Source organism: Propithecus coquereli, unplaced genomic scaffold (genome assembly GCF_000956105.1).
Source record: "Propithecus coquereli isolate 6110/MARCELLA unplaced genomic scaffold, Pcoq_1.0 Scaffold166, whole genome shotgun sequence".
In the NCBI taxonomy this organism is placed as follows: Eukaryota; Metazoa; Chordata; class Mammalia; order Primates; family Indriidae; genus Propithecus; species Propithecus coquereli.
Window position 1 is genome coordinate 4,040,586 of NW_012141191.1, and position 15,229 is coordinate 4,055,814.

Consider the following 15,229-nt stretch of genomic DNA (forward strand, 5'->3'; position numbering starts at 1 on the left):
AAAGGGTGTTAAGGGATCGTCCTGGACCCACTTGAAGAAAATTATATTCCACAAAGAAGCGAGAAGATTCACCATGTTTTAGCCTTATATTTAATCCTCTCACGTTTGAGCAGCAAGGATGAATAGTTTACAAACTTGGCCTTTGTGTAAGAGCGGAGCAGGTGCTATTAGATTTTTCTAGGGTATTTTTAGATTTTGATCCCCTTTGCTGCAAGAGGTGGGGGAACTGCCCTGAGAGCTGCTCTGTAATCTGTGGTACTAGCAGGTCATTCTTGATTTTGTTTTCATTAGCCCATGGCCAGCTGAACCCACCTGTAAGCTTTCCCACAAGCTTTCCTGCTTACCATGCATAAACTGGGCTTACTGTCTTCCAAACAAAATTGTGATTATGTTAGAAAGATAGCAGAACATGGATGTTGGAAGGATTGTGGATGTTTTAATTTTTTTTCAAATATGCTTGAATCTGGAGGCTAAGCAGGAGGAAAGCATTGCACAGGTTTTACAAGTTGCAGGAGAGTTTATGAGACAATCCTCTCCCTCACTGAAAACCACTGGGCTCTCAGTTGATCACATATCGTATGATATCATTATTGACTTAGTTCAGGTCTGTCAACCAGTAACCCGCGCTTGCAGTCTTGGAGCAGCGCATGCGTGCGCTCTCCCTGCAGTGGACACGGTGAGCCAGCCCAGCCTTCCTTCTTCTTGGGCCCTTTCCTAGCAGAGCTCTGGTATTTTTCCTCATATACCTACTCTGCTCTCTGCAGCTCAGTGTCTCAGGGAAATGTGAGCCTACTCCCAGTTCCAGGGACAATTAATGACCACGGCAAGTGGGATCCTTCCTCTGACTAGTAATTGGCTCAAGCACTCATTCTTTTTCTTTTTTTCTTTCTTTTAATTTAAGACTAGTCAAGTGCAGTAGTGAGGAGGGGGGAAAGTAGTAGAACAAGGAGTTCAATCTGTAACTGACTGTGAACAATCAAGTGAGATAACTCACTACCTTTGGACCAGCCTCAAGCACTCATTCTTCAGCAGTGCCCCTCCCTTGGTGGTAATTGGTTCCCAGCTGTACTTGGGAACCTGATTCCTATGGATGAGACTCTGGGGGAAGTTAGCCCGGGAATTCTGGTTGGGAAGTTTCCTCACTCTTAAGAAAGCGTTGCATATACAGGCGGCTTCTGGGATGCTGGCAATGTTCTGTTTCTTCACCTGGATGGTGGTTCCTTGGGTATTCGCTTTATAAAAACTAACTGAGCTGTAATTAAATCTGTGTTCTCTGTACTTTTCCAATCATGTGTCACATTTCGCAATTTAGAAAGTTTAAAACAAATAAGAAAGGATGTATATTTAAAAGAGAGCAAGCCATTCGAAAAGACAGTCTCTTTTCTTTCCTGGGCGAGCTGCTGTGCAGAGATGAAGTCAGCAATTCTACCAGCATTTTAACCATTTTGTCATCATGATGGAAACCGCCTGAGAATGCAGCTGGTGGCACAGCCAAGGGAACAGCAGATGGACAGAGCTGGACAAGTGAGCAGATGCGGAAGCCTGCCTTCTTTCTTTTTTTTTTTTTTTTTTCTGCCTTCTTTCTTGACATGCATTTTCATGAGCCAGTTTATTGTCTGGTCCTAGCGGGCAAAGGTGTCCAATCTGACACACTCTTGGCTCATATTCGCTCAGTAGCGAAGTCTAAATGCTCTGCAGGGCCCTCGCCTCCGTGAACTTCTCCGTTCTCCTGCCTTCATGTTGTATCTCACCCAGCTGATCGTGAGAGACTCTCAACAGCTTCTCAACTTCAAGCTCATCCACACACAGCTCTTCGCTTTGGCCATGCTACTTTCTTTCTTTCTTTTTTTTTTATGATTACAATAGATACTTACTTGAAGTAATACATCCGCAGACCAAATAATTCTTAAATTGTACGTTTCAGGTTTAACCATGTTTATAAACATACTTTGAGGACAGCTGCATCCACAGATTTCAACTACACGATTACCTCTTTGCCTGCTCCTCTCTTTTCTTTCCCAAGTAACCTCTTTCAGATGTGGTTCAAGGTAGAATTAATTCATCCTCTTCATATTTTGTCTATTGCTCTTTAGGCAAGATCTGCTGCCTAATGGTCAGGCCCAGCGGTCTCTTCATGTGAAACATCCTATCAGTATAAAGGCTCTCGAGAGCCTTCTTATGGCTTATTTTACAGCTTCTTCCTTGTATATCGTATCACCTCACATTGACCCCACTTTATTGAATCCTGTAGCATTGGAACATCATTTCCAAACACCATCCAGCCATTGGCCTGATGCTGCACCAGCAGCCTGCTAGCCATTTTGACCCCAGAGTGAACTCAAGTCACTTTCTAGCTTAAGTTCCTTTGAAAGACTTCTCCAGGTTGTATCTCTTTCTGCCTCCCTGGAAGAAGGTGAATCTCCTCAGCCTGGCACTAAGGGTACATAACAGCTCAATGCATTTTCCTACTCATGGTAATCTACAGACTACACTTTTGCCAACCCAGACCTTTCTCCCAAAAGGGCTCATGCTTTCTCACAGGGATAGTTTTCCTAAGGCAACCCCTTCCACTAATCTACCCTTTAAAATCTTGCCCATCCTTAAAGGCCCATCTCTAAATGCACTCAATTTATTGAAGTCTCCCCTGATCTTACCAAGTAGGTGTGACCCCTCATTCTATCCTCTGATTCTCTCTGCTGTACCCATGGTTTGCTTCTTCGCTGGCCTGTTGTATATTCCACCTACAGGGTCCCCCCTGAGTCTTGTTTTCCTCTTCTGCCCCAGAAGTCCCCTTTGTTAAACACACTCACATATACCTCCCACACACATACACCAGCCCCTAAAATCTTTGCAGATAGAGCAAAGTAACGTATAATATGTGTTCAGCAAATAAGATCTGTTGAATTGAAAAGTTGAATTGTCTCCTCGCCAAGGTATGATTTCTTATATGAATAATGTCAAAAGTAAAATATGAATTTCTTGATTTGATATGACTAAATGTTCCTGTTAAGAATGCTCTATATACGTTCCTTTAATGATAAATACAGTAAGGAAAAACAAAAAGCTACTCACCTGGCTCCCAAACCATCCTACGAACCACGCTGTCTGGGTCGCTTTGCATTGCACTTGCTAATTGGAATCCCAGGAAGCAGAAACCAGAGGTAGTCCAGCGCATGGCCTCTTTGGAGAGCATGGTCTTCACTCTTACTCAGAGATGGAGCAGCCACGGGCACCACATTAACCTTCCAGGAGAAGGAGTGTGTCCTGAGTGTAGGTCCGGAGACTGTTAGGCAGCCAAGCCCGCAATAAATTGTATCTAGAACTGAAGAGTCACTACAATGGGAGCTGAGTAATTATCCTTACCTATGGTTCCCAAGGCTACAACCCCCTTGGGATCCTGGGTTACAAGATCCTTTCAAACTCACTTGGGAGATATTGGTTGTCTGTCACCTGCAACTGCCCAGCTGGATAAGAGGGTTTCTGCCTGCCGGAGAGCCAGATAAAGCACCCGGCAAAGATGTATTACTTTCTACTTGTGTGTTTTCAGGTCCCACTGATATACCTTAAAAACTCCCAGCTAAGGACCTCTTATTACAGATGCATCCCCTGTGTGTTGAAGGATGAGATACTGAGCTCACGTGCCAGAGAGGACTGGCCTAGGAGGAGACAGGAAGAAAGTATTCGCTATATGCCTGCGTTCACCTATTGGAGACCTCTTTTCTTAGGGAGCCAAGATCCAGATGCAAAGTCACTGGGAATTGAAAGTGATGGACATTAAAAGCACATTCATTGTCTTCATTAATTGTTGACAACTATTCCTCAGGTGTATAATGTGCAAAAAGGCCTTGTTTTACCTGAGTCATGTCAGCAATCATTTCTACCCACATCCAGATGCTTAATTCATACAACCACAGCTATACATGAGATTGCTTCATGCAATTGCTTGCTTTTTGGATTTACACAGGAGAAGGTTATATAGCCCCATAATCCCTTAGCCCTGTTGTCCCCAACCCTTGGGCCAAGGACCAATCCCGGTCTGTGGCCTGTTAGGAACTGGGCTGCACAGCAAGAGGTAAGCAGCAGGTGAGTAAGTGGGTGAAGCTTCATCTGTATTTGCAGCCACTCCCCATCACTCGCATCACTGCATAAGCCCCGCCTCCTGTCAGATCAGCGGCAGCATTAGATTCTCACAGGAGCGAGAACCCTACTGCAAACTGCGCATGCGAGAGATCTAGGTAGCTCACTTCTTATGAGAATCTAATGCCTGATGCTCTGAGGTGGAGCTGAGGGAGTGATGCTAGTGCTGAGGAACAGCTGCAAATACAGATTATTATTAGCAGAGAAGTTTGACTGCACAATAAACGTAATGTGCTTGAATCATCCCAAAATCATCTCCCTGTCCTACCCGCCCCGGTCTGTGCAAGAATTGTCTTCCATGAAACTGGTCCCTGGTACCAAAAAGGTTGGGGACCACTGCCTTAGCTGCAATTCTGCCATTTCAGAGTTTTGTCTCTGAAACCAAAAGTTTGATGCCCAAACTAATTTGGCAACAAAATATGACCTGAACTGACATAAGTCAAATTATGATCCTTATTTTTTCTACTTAGTGTAAATAGTCATATATTTCACTAGGGATATATCCATGTGTTTGATTTTAGGGTGTCACCTCACTCTTTTCTGGAGGTATTATGTAATAATATATGGCATATGCACCATATTTCTGAAAAATTCTGAATTCTGTAACACATAGCCCAAGGGTTTCAGATAAAGGGTTGTGGACCTGTAAAATTAAACCTCAGGGAGAAGTGCAGTTATCAAATAGTTATCCAACATGCCAAATGGCAGTAGTAGCACTTTTATAAAATGGAGAATCTCTGCTTTCCCTGCCCCAGAATACATCACAAGGTATTTAATCCTAATCCTAATTGCATGCTGTATAAGCCTTGTAGAAAATTTTGTCCATGAGGAGGAGGCACAGTGAAAAAAAAAAAAAGAATGAAAAAAAGAAAAGAAAAAAAAAATTTACAAATTCCTTATACACACCCCCAAATTCTAACACCATGAATTTGCCCTGTCTGACTATATTTACAATGGCTGCCCCTCCTTACAGGCAAAGAAACTCCATTTCCTCCCACTGCTTTTCATATCAATAAGAAAACAAGCATCCACCTAGAGCAAACATGCTCAAGTTTCTCTGCAGTTTTCAGGGAAAGCAAATTAGAAGAGTAACTGAAAAAAAGATAACATACTCAATCTCTTTTGAGTATGGCTTACTTTTCTTTAGGTGGTTGTGACAGGGTAGGGCTTGGTTTTGTGACTCTTGTAAACTATTACCACAGTAAGTTAGTCTTTCAAATATCCAGATAAGTCAGAAATCATGATTTGAATCTTTCATTGATCAGGAATTGAGTGTAGGTGTAGAAGGCAGAACACTTAAGTTTTCATGGATGGCAAAATTATTAGATTGGATGAATGGATTAAAATCTAAAGGTATTTCTGTTGACCAAATAGAGGAGATATAGGCATTCCTCTGTTGCCCTTTGTACCCAGAAATATGGAATGTACTCAATAATGTATGACTAATTGCTCCTGTCACAGGCAAAACACGTACTAAGAGGCCAAAGGACATTCCAAAGGAAATTCATGACTCCTTGTTCATATTTGATGGAAGAAAGTCCTACGACTCAAAAAGAAAACTCAGTAGGGTTCACAGCCTCATGAATTTGTATTTACAATCACCACGTGCACTTCTTTTTTTTTTGAGACAGAATCTCGCTCTTTTGCCCCAGCTAGATTGCAGCGGCATCATCAAAACTCATAGTAACCTCAAACTCCTGGGCTCAAGCGATCCTCCTGCCTCAGCCTCCTGAGTAGCTGGGGCTATAGGCGCATACCACCACACCCAGCTAAGTTTTCTATTTTTTGTGGAGACAGGGGTCTCACTCTTGCCCACAGCTGGTCTCGAGCTCCTGGCCTCAAGCAATCCTCCCACCTTGGCCTCCCAGAGTGCTCAGATTACAGGTATGAGCCACCACGCCCAGCCACCACATGCACTTTGATGTAGGACTCCAGGACAGGTATGAAAAATCCTCTCCAAGTCTGGGAGGAACCTGACTTCCCAAGTCTGTTCTTCTTTCTATTTCAAGCAACACCGAACCCTATCGTACCACCTCTCACCTGGGCTACTGCGATAGTCTTAACTGCTTCCAGGGCCTGCTCAGCGTGCTCCATCTCACCTGCTTTGTTTTTCTTCACAGCACTTATCAGTACTGCAGATTATACATCCACTGTCTGTACCCACTCAGTGGAAAGCCATCTAGGAGAGCAAGTGCTTCATTTGTTTCGTTCAATCATATTGGCAATTCCCAGAACAATGCCTGGCACGTTGTAGATACTCCTAAAGATTTTCCAAATGAATCAAAGCAAGAAAGCAAGGTCTGAAACTAATACTCCCATCTCTAGTTTCTTTCCTTCTAGTCCGATCCATCTTATTTTTTATTTTTATTTTTATTTTTTTTTGAGACAGAGTCTCTCTGTGTTGCCCGGGCTAGAGTGCCGTGGCGTCAGCCTAGTTCACAGCAACCTCAAACTCCTGGGCTCAAGCGATCCTCCTGCCTCAGCATCCCGAGTAGCTGGGACTACAGGCATGCGCCACCATGCCCGGCTAATCTTTTCTATATATTTTTAGTTGTCCAATTAATTTCTTTCTATTTTTAGTAGAGACGGGATCTCGCTCTTGCTCAGGCTGGTTTCGAACTCCTGAGCTCAAACAATCCTCCCGCCTCGGCCTCCCAGAGAGCTAGGATTACAGGCGTGAGCCACCGCGCCCGGCCAGTAGTCCCATCCATCTTAAACACCGACCCTAGGGTTATCTGGGTTATCTTTTTAAAACATACATCTGCTTTTATTCTTATTATTCCCATGCCCCCAAAGTCTCCATGTTTAGAAAAAAGCCAAACACTATTTTTAAAAAGAGGAGAAGAAATAGTAAGCGCTAACCATGGAATGCTACATAAGATTGGCTCTGAGAAATATCCTGATTTTTCCGCATGCCAAGGTCTCATGTAAGAATCAATAAAGACTGAATAGTAAGCAAATCGACACCATTGATAATAATAACAAAAAATCCCCCCAAACCATTTGTGGCCTTTTACTAACTATGGTAGGAGGTCCAAATTTAATAGATAGCATGACATCTTGACTATTGCAGTTTCATACAATAATTAATAAAGCCATGTATTTTATAAGCATTTCTCTCCCTCCACCCAAATCACTGCATGGGGCAGGGATACAGGGGAGTAATCCACTTCCTCATTTCCTGACTCGTGGACTCTGTAATCTGGCTCCTACCTCTCTCTTCCATTCCGTCTCCACCCATGTATCCCACACTCCAGCCGCAGGAGATTTTACTACTTACTTTACCAAGATCCATGTTCTCTCCTGCTCACCTCTGCTCAAATCTCCTGTATCCAGAACACCCCCGACCCCTCCAGCTGATCCTTTTGTATAGACTGTCTTTACCCTCCTCCCCTCCTCACCTGCCACAATTGTACTCACCCTTCAAAGCCCAGTTCTAACCCTTCTCCTCCAATCTTCCCCTAAATTAAAATCAATTGCTAATTTTCTTGAGCTCATATAGTATTTTATTTTAAGCCTTTCTCAGAGCACTATTTTGGGTTTTGGATCAAAGTCATTTATGCCTCTTCCTCTCTTCCCGACCAGACTGTAACCTGTGAGAGGAGGAACTTGGCAGTGTGAACGAGTCTGTCAGAATTGACTTCTTGTCATGTGTGCCACCAGGAAATGTGTACTATCCACGTCTAGACACCCCATCGAGACTAGTGTCTCTCAGCGCCAGGAGTGGGCGCTTTTGGCTGTGTCTGAGCCAGAACATGGGGGTGCCAGGTGTGGCTTCGTGGCAGCTGCCCACTGGCTCAGGGAAGAGACGGCCGCGTCTGTGTTCACCTCACTGCGCCTGAGACTTTAGGCTGGTGGAATTTTCAAGGGAGTAGGCGGGGCAGGTGTTTACTGTGTGTCAACACAGGACAAAGAGAGCTTCTCATAAGTGGCTCCTGAAACCCGGAGAAGCAGAGCTTTATCAGTGTTTAGTTCTGAGTCACTATGGAGAAAGAAATCAGCGCTGACCCATGGGAAACTCTCTTGTCCTGTCCAAAGTGCCAGGAACATCTATCTCTCATTGGAGAGTTCCATTAGGGGATAGGGAGAGATTAGACGGAGATAAAGGAGAGACTCAATGTGCAAGCTACAATTTCCCACATCCCAAACTTGGCTGATTTCCACATTACGAAGGGGCAACCAAGGGAACAAACTTTTAAAAAAATTTGTTAGAATGGCTACTAAAGCTGGGCACAGTGGCTCATGCCTGTAATCCCAGTACTTTGGGAGGCTGAGGCAGGAGAATTGCTCGAGCCCAGAGTTCAAGATCAGCCTGGGCAACATAGAGAGACCTTGCCTCTACAAAAATAAAAAAATAGAAAAAAATTAGCCAGATATAGTGGCACATGCCTATAGTTCTAGATACTCGGGAGCCTGCGGTGGGAGGATCACTTGAACACAGGAGTTTGGGGCTGCAGTGAGGTATGATTGCACCACTGCACTCCAGCCTGGGCAACAGAGCGAGACCCTGTCTCTAAAAAACAAACAAACAAAGGATGCAGAAAAAAGGGAATTCATATCTCATATACACTATTGATGGGAATGTACATTAGTACAGACACCATGGAAAACAGTATGGAGATTTCTCAAAACATTAAAAATAGAACTACCGGCTGAGCACGGTGGCTCACGCCTGTAATCCTAGCACTCTGGGAGGCCGAGGTGGGCGGATCATTTGAGCTCAGGAGTTTGAGACCAGCCTGAGCAAGAGCGAGACCCCGCCTCTACTAAAATTAGAAAGAAATTAATCAGACAACTAGAAATATATAGAAAAAATTGGCCAGGCATGGTGGCGCATGACTGTAGTCCCAGCTACTCGGGAGGCTGAGGCAGAAGGATCACCTGAGCCCAGGAGTTTGAGGTTGCTGTGAGCTAGGCTGACACCACGGCACTCACTGTAGCCCAGGCAAAAGAGTGAGACTCTGTCTCAAAAAAAAAAAAAAAAAAAAATAGAACTACCATAAGGTCGAGCAATTCCCAGTACTGGGTATTTATCCAAAGGAAAAGAAATCAGTATATCGAGGGGATACCTGTACTGGTATGTTTATCGCAGCACTATTCACAATAGCAAAGATACGGAATAAACCTGTGTCCATCAATGATGAGTAGATAAAGAAAATGTGGTATATACATTTGGCCATAAAAAGAATGAAATCCTGTCATCTGTGGCAACAGGGAGGGACCTGGAGGTCATTATGTTAAGTGACATGAGCCAGACACAGACAAATTTTGCATGTTCTCTCTCATATGTGGGAGCTAAAAAAAGTCAATCTCATGGAAGTAAAGAGTAAAATGACTGATACCATGGGCTGGGAAGCGGGGGGGATGAAGGGAGGTTGGTCAGCGGGTACAAATATACAGATAGAAGGTCTAAGTTCTAGTGTTTGACAGCAGAGTCGGGTCACTATAGTCAGGAACAATGTATTGTATATTTCGAAGGAGCTAGAAGAGAACACATAGAAATGATAAATACTCAAGGTGATGGATGCCCCAAGTACCCTGACTTGATCATCACACATTCTATGCATGCAACAAAGTATCACATGTACCCCATAAAAATGTAAAATATTATGTATCAATTAAAAAAGAAGAAAGTTTATGTTACTTGAGAAATATCACAAGTAGCAAAAAACCCAACAATTGTTCCAAACAAATATACTTCTACTGCTCTAACTACAGCTTAACGTCTGCCTTTCTGAATCCTCAGGGATGTACTACCCATCTGTCTCTTCCCCGAAATTCCTGGCAGAGCCACGCCAACCCTGCGCAGAAGGAACTGCAGGAAAACAGCGGGCATGGTGGCAAATCAATGACTAGGACACCAGGAGGCCTGGGTTTGCATGCCAGCTTTGCCTCTAATTGTGTGACTTTCGTTTGCTTCTCTGTGCCTCAATTTTCTTACCTGTGAAATGGGGGAGTTGGGCTAGAGCAGAGTAAAACACTAGATCTCATAGATGTCACAGATGCTTCCCTAAAAAGGTTCTGAATCCAGGTAAGTCGGGGAGATTCTGGGCGGGGCAGGTGTCTGTACTCCAGGACGTCTCAGGCGTGTGCATTGTAACTCGCCAGGAGGCGGAGACGGAGTGCTGTGCGTCCCGGATTTACTTGACCGCACAATTCTTTTGTTCCCACGAACTGGTGGGACTCAAGCGGAGATGCTGGAGTGGAGACTCTCTCAGTTCCCGTTCAGAGCTTCCTTTCCCTGCCCACGCCGGGCCTCGCTGTGGCTTCCTGTCTGCGCCCCCGCCTCGCTTCTGCGCATGTCCCGTCCCGCCTCTCGGCTCCCAGGGATCAGCCTCCAGTGCAAATAAAATAACCTCGTTCTCTTCATTTCTCTGCCAATCCGGATCCATTACTAATCATCCAAATGTAAAAATCACATGATCTTTCAAAAAAAAAAAAAAAAACAAGCAATACAGGAAAGTACAAGAAAATAAAAATTGACCCCAATTCTCATCACTCAGAAATAATTCTAATGAAGTACTTTTTAATTGAGTCAGAGGACTCTGCAGCTGGCAAAAACTCTATTTATTTATTATTTATTTACTTAGTGCTTCAATTACAAATATACCTGGTAAAAGATTGAAGTTTTAGAAACTCCTTATTTGACACAATAATTAACTGAGAATCAGCGTTACTGCTAATGCATGGCGCTTGGCCTGTCATATCTGCGGCGTAAATAAAGGAGCTTCTAGGTTGTGCCCCAGCAGCAGCGACATCACCTTTCTATTCCACTAGAGAAACTAAAGAAAAATTCAGTGGGGTGAGTGAATCTCCACTAGTTTCAGCACCAGCCTGCAGGCCTCCCTCTCCCAACCCCACACGGAGGCATGAAGACGCGCTGACGGCACCCTCCCTCCCCAACTCTAATTCATTCGCCACGTCCCATCTCGTCCTACTTACTGCTTGCTTGTAGCCAGGAGGATCTGTTTAAAATGCTCAGCTGCTAGGTGGAACGATCTCCAGGGTACACTGTACAGCAAGAAATAAAACAAAAAAACAAAACCCAAGGCTCCAAACAATTTATACAGTGTACTTACCTTTTATAATTTAAAAAGTGGTCTTATGTATGCTTGTTTAAAGGCAGTGTCTGCACGCTTATTGTATGCTTATAGTACACACTGTGATCATAACTTTTTTCACAGTGCATTTTATTCATTTACTTTTCTATTCTTCCACTAGACCACCAACTCCTTGAGGGGAGGGAATGTGTTTGTTCACTTTTGTATCCTAGCACGTGGCTTGGGTCAAACTAGGCAATCAATAAAAGTTGGTGAATTATTAAATAAAGATAAAAATACAGTCCTTAACAGTTTTCTTGTCTTGCTTAAATTTACGAAGCCAATTCTTTAACATAAACACAGATCTGTCAAGGGTGTGTGTCCCTTCCTACCATTTTTAAGTTTTTTTTTTTTTTTTTAATTAGGAAGAGCCAGAGGCAAAAAAGTCATGAAATTAACCACACACACCCCTAATTAGGAAGACCAAAAACAAAACCAATTTACAAGCCCTGGCTCATCACCTTGATAGCTACTCGCACTAATCCTATAATTTATGTCTACTAAACACTGTTATTGTCCTTCTCTGGGCATTAGGCAACCCAGGAAAGGATTCCAGAAAAATTTCAACACTACTGACACTCCTGATTATTAATGTTATTAATAGTGTTTATTTTCTAATGGCCAGTCTTCTAAATGCTTACATCCGATCTTAGAGAAGAATGTGTTTATAGGATTGCAGCCAAATGCAGCCCTGAACGCTCTCTGCTGGGAGTCTCCAGTCTCGCCTGTATTAACCTTGCTTTCCAAAGATCCTGGGGATCTCCTTCCTTTTCCAGCTGCCCTTGGGATTCCTTCTCTTTTCACGTCTCCTGGGCACGAACACACCCCTAGAGCTGGACAAGAGAAGTGTCCGCCTCCCCAGCCTCCCTCCTTTCCAGTTTCTTAAGTCCTGGAGTCATTCTCTGGGTGGGAGGAAGGTGGGAGGAGGGAGTGAGGGCGGGGCCGGGGACGTTACTAACGCCTGGTTCCGCCACTTCCTTCCCACTGCGGTGGCCACTGGCTCCAGGAAATAATTGCCGTATCAGCCCTCTCCCTGACCAGTAGGAACAGAAAGGTCTTCATTCTCCCCCGAAATGGAGGGGAATCTCAATCTACTCTTTGGTTTTCCAAATAACCAACCCCTCTTCGCATCTCTAAGACTCTTGATTTTTCTCCTGCAGTGGGTCTCAGATTTTGGTTTGCATAAGAATCCCTCTGCGGAGCTGGTCTAAGATGTAGCTATTTGCTTTGGCCCTGGAGTTGGTCCTGGGGTTTACATGGTTAAATGACACTCCTCAGGAAGGAGTCTGATGAGTTTCTACCTAGTACCGTTTGCACTTTTCACCTTGGGCATGGAGTGGTCCTGACGAAACTTTCTTAAACTGGTGGAAATGTTTAAGGGAGAGAAGAGCAGCGAGACCAGAGGCTGGGGGTTTGTCCTGAATGGTGTGGTGATAGCAAAGCTTGACGATCGGGCTGGTGTGAAGGGATGGAGGGTGAGCCCCGCTTCTGTTCCAGTGAGTACCTGGAAAGGTGTTTACTAGGATGCTTTTATGGTGCCCTGCAATCCTTTAACTTTCCCCTTGTGAATTCTTTTCAAACCCCCCTGGAAGACTCCACTGGGGCTGGTCTTGCTTTTAGAACCATGAGCTCAGTGAGGCTGGAAACCCTCCTTGGGAGTGTCAACGTTTCCGAAAGCAAACTCCATAAAATAATTTAAAGAGGTTCATTCTGACCCGAAGTTGTACAACTTTGGCCGGGAGAGCCACTCTCAAGAAAACTTGAGCAAGTGGTCTTGCTGTGGTTGGGTTACGATTTAGTTCTATACATTTCAGGGGGGTAGGAATTACACATAAAGTCATAAATAAATGCATGTAAGGCATACATTGGTTTGACCAGAAAGGGCAGGACATCTCAGAGCAGGGAATTACAAGTTATAGGTGAGTTTAAAGATTCTTTGATTTGTAATTGGCTAAAGAAATGAAGCTTTGTCTAAAGGCCTGGAATGTTTTAAGATAAGGAAGTCTGTTAGTCAGAGACAAGCCACCAGACCTAGACTCAGACTCAAGTGATCTGTGAAGTAAATTGAGGACCTGCAGGTTTAAGCTTTGTCTTGCATAGCCTTAGGGCTGTTCATGAGTTGCAAAGGACATCTCTAAGAAGGGAGGGAGACATGAACAGGCATGTCTGACCCCCCTTCTCATGGCCAGCAACTCAGCTTTAGGGTATTTCTGGGGTCCCCTTGGCCAAAATGGGGAACATTCAGTCAGCTGGGAGGCTTAAGATTTTATTTTAGTTCGCAGGAGCAGATAGCAAGGTAGCCCCCTTACCCATCCAGACACTGCTAACACAGAGCAGGAGGCAGGGTTGGACTTTCTGCTCCCTAGTCTTCCTTCCAGGGTTGAGCACATATGTAGCTTGGATAAAGGAGTCAGATCCCAGGAAAGGTCACAATGTGTCACGGACAGCACATCCAGCAGAGGAATGAGAAGGCCCGTCTCTCTTTCCTCCATCCCCTGTGCCACACAGAAGGGTCCCCTTGGGTTTCAAGGAGCCCACTGCCAGATCTGGAAGAAGCAGGGCCCTGTGTGTGTTGCACAAAATTGGATGAAAGACAAAGGGGCTCTTAAAAGGGGAAGAAAAAATGGAAAGCCCAAATGGAGAGAGGTTCCTCAGATGACAGCTAGGGGACGCTGTAGTGTCGACCAGGACTCTCCTGCCAGGGGAGAGAACCAGGGTAGAGTGACGGCTAGCAGGATAGGAGAGTGCAGTGGTTCTCAAACTCTTAAAAAAATCTCAGGACCCCTTACACTCTTAAGCATTACAGAGGATTCCAAAGAGCTTTTGTTTGTGTGTGTTATATCTATGCATTTTTACCATATCTAAAATTAAATCTGAGAAATTCTGAAAATGTTTATTAGTTCATAAATTTAGAAATAACAATCATAAACCCATTGTCCATTAATATTAATGACATTTTATTATAAATAACTATTTCCAAAACAAAATATTTGGTGAGAAGGACATTATTCTAGAGTTTTATAAAACACTAATGTTTGGCTTAATAGAAAATAGCTAGATTCTTGTACCTGCCTCTTCATTCTATCTGTTGCAATATGCTGTTTTGGTTGGGGTATATGCAGAAAGCCTAGTCTCACAGACACGTAGCTGGAAAAGGGAACACTCTTTGTGTTCCCTGGTGTTATTAATTGCCTTTCTGTTTTGCTTTCTTTTATTTTTTATGACATTCTATTTTTTAAGTGTTGAGGCTAGTTTTATTATAGAATATCTCTTTGCCATATAGGGGAGGAAACATTTCTGCTCTACCCTCTTAGTTTCTGGCTAGGCCTAAGAATTAAACTGATATACGACAGATTAACAGGAGAAAAGCATACAAACCACTGCAAACCACTGTGCCACTGCAAACCATTCACATGACGTTGTAGTTACCGTAATCTTTGTGTAAAGCAGCATCTGGAGTTGTGCAGTGCCCAGTCTGGGCAGCCTTACACAGCAATCCTGACTGCAAACTCATCTGTTTCTATTACTTTTAAACACTGGAGATGTAGAAGTTTTTCTTTCTCTTAGGGTTTTATTTAAGCCACTTTATTTTAGAAAAATTTCAGCTAGCATTGTAGAGAGGGGTAGGAAAGGAATGGTAATTGGAGAATGACATTGTCTTATTTTTCTATATAATTTAGCCACTTTTCCACTTAAGATGGCAGAAATGGAAACCAGAAACTTTGAGATCAAGATGTGGCATTACCAACGTTCCCACAGATCACAGAAACACAAATGACTAGCAGAGGCCTGTTTTGTAGTAGCATTTATACCTGGATGGGGCCTCAGAGGCCTGATTTTTCTTTTCACAGTAGAAGAAAATCTTTGGGAGCCAATTTTACTGCTGGGTGCAGGTGTTTTCCTCAACAGTTTAAATAAATCTTCAGCTAATAAACATTTCAATAAATCTGTTCTGGTGTATTCTATTTCTTAAACTATACAGCCAAAGAAGA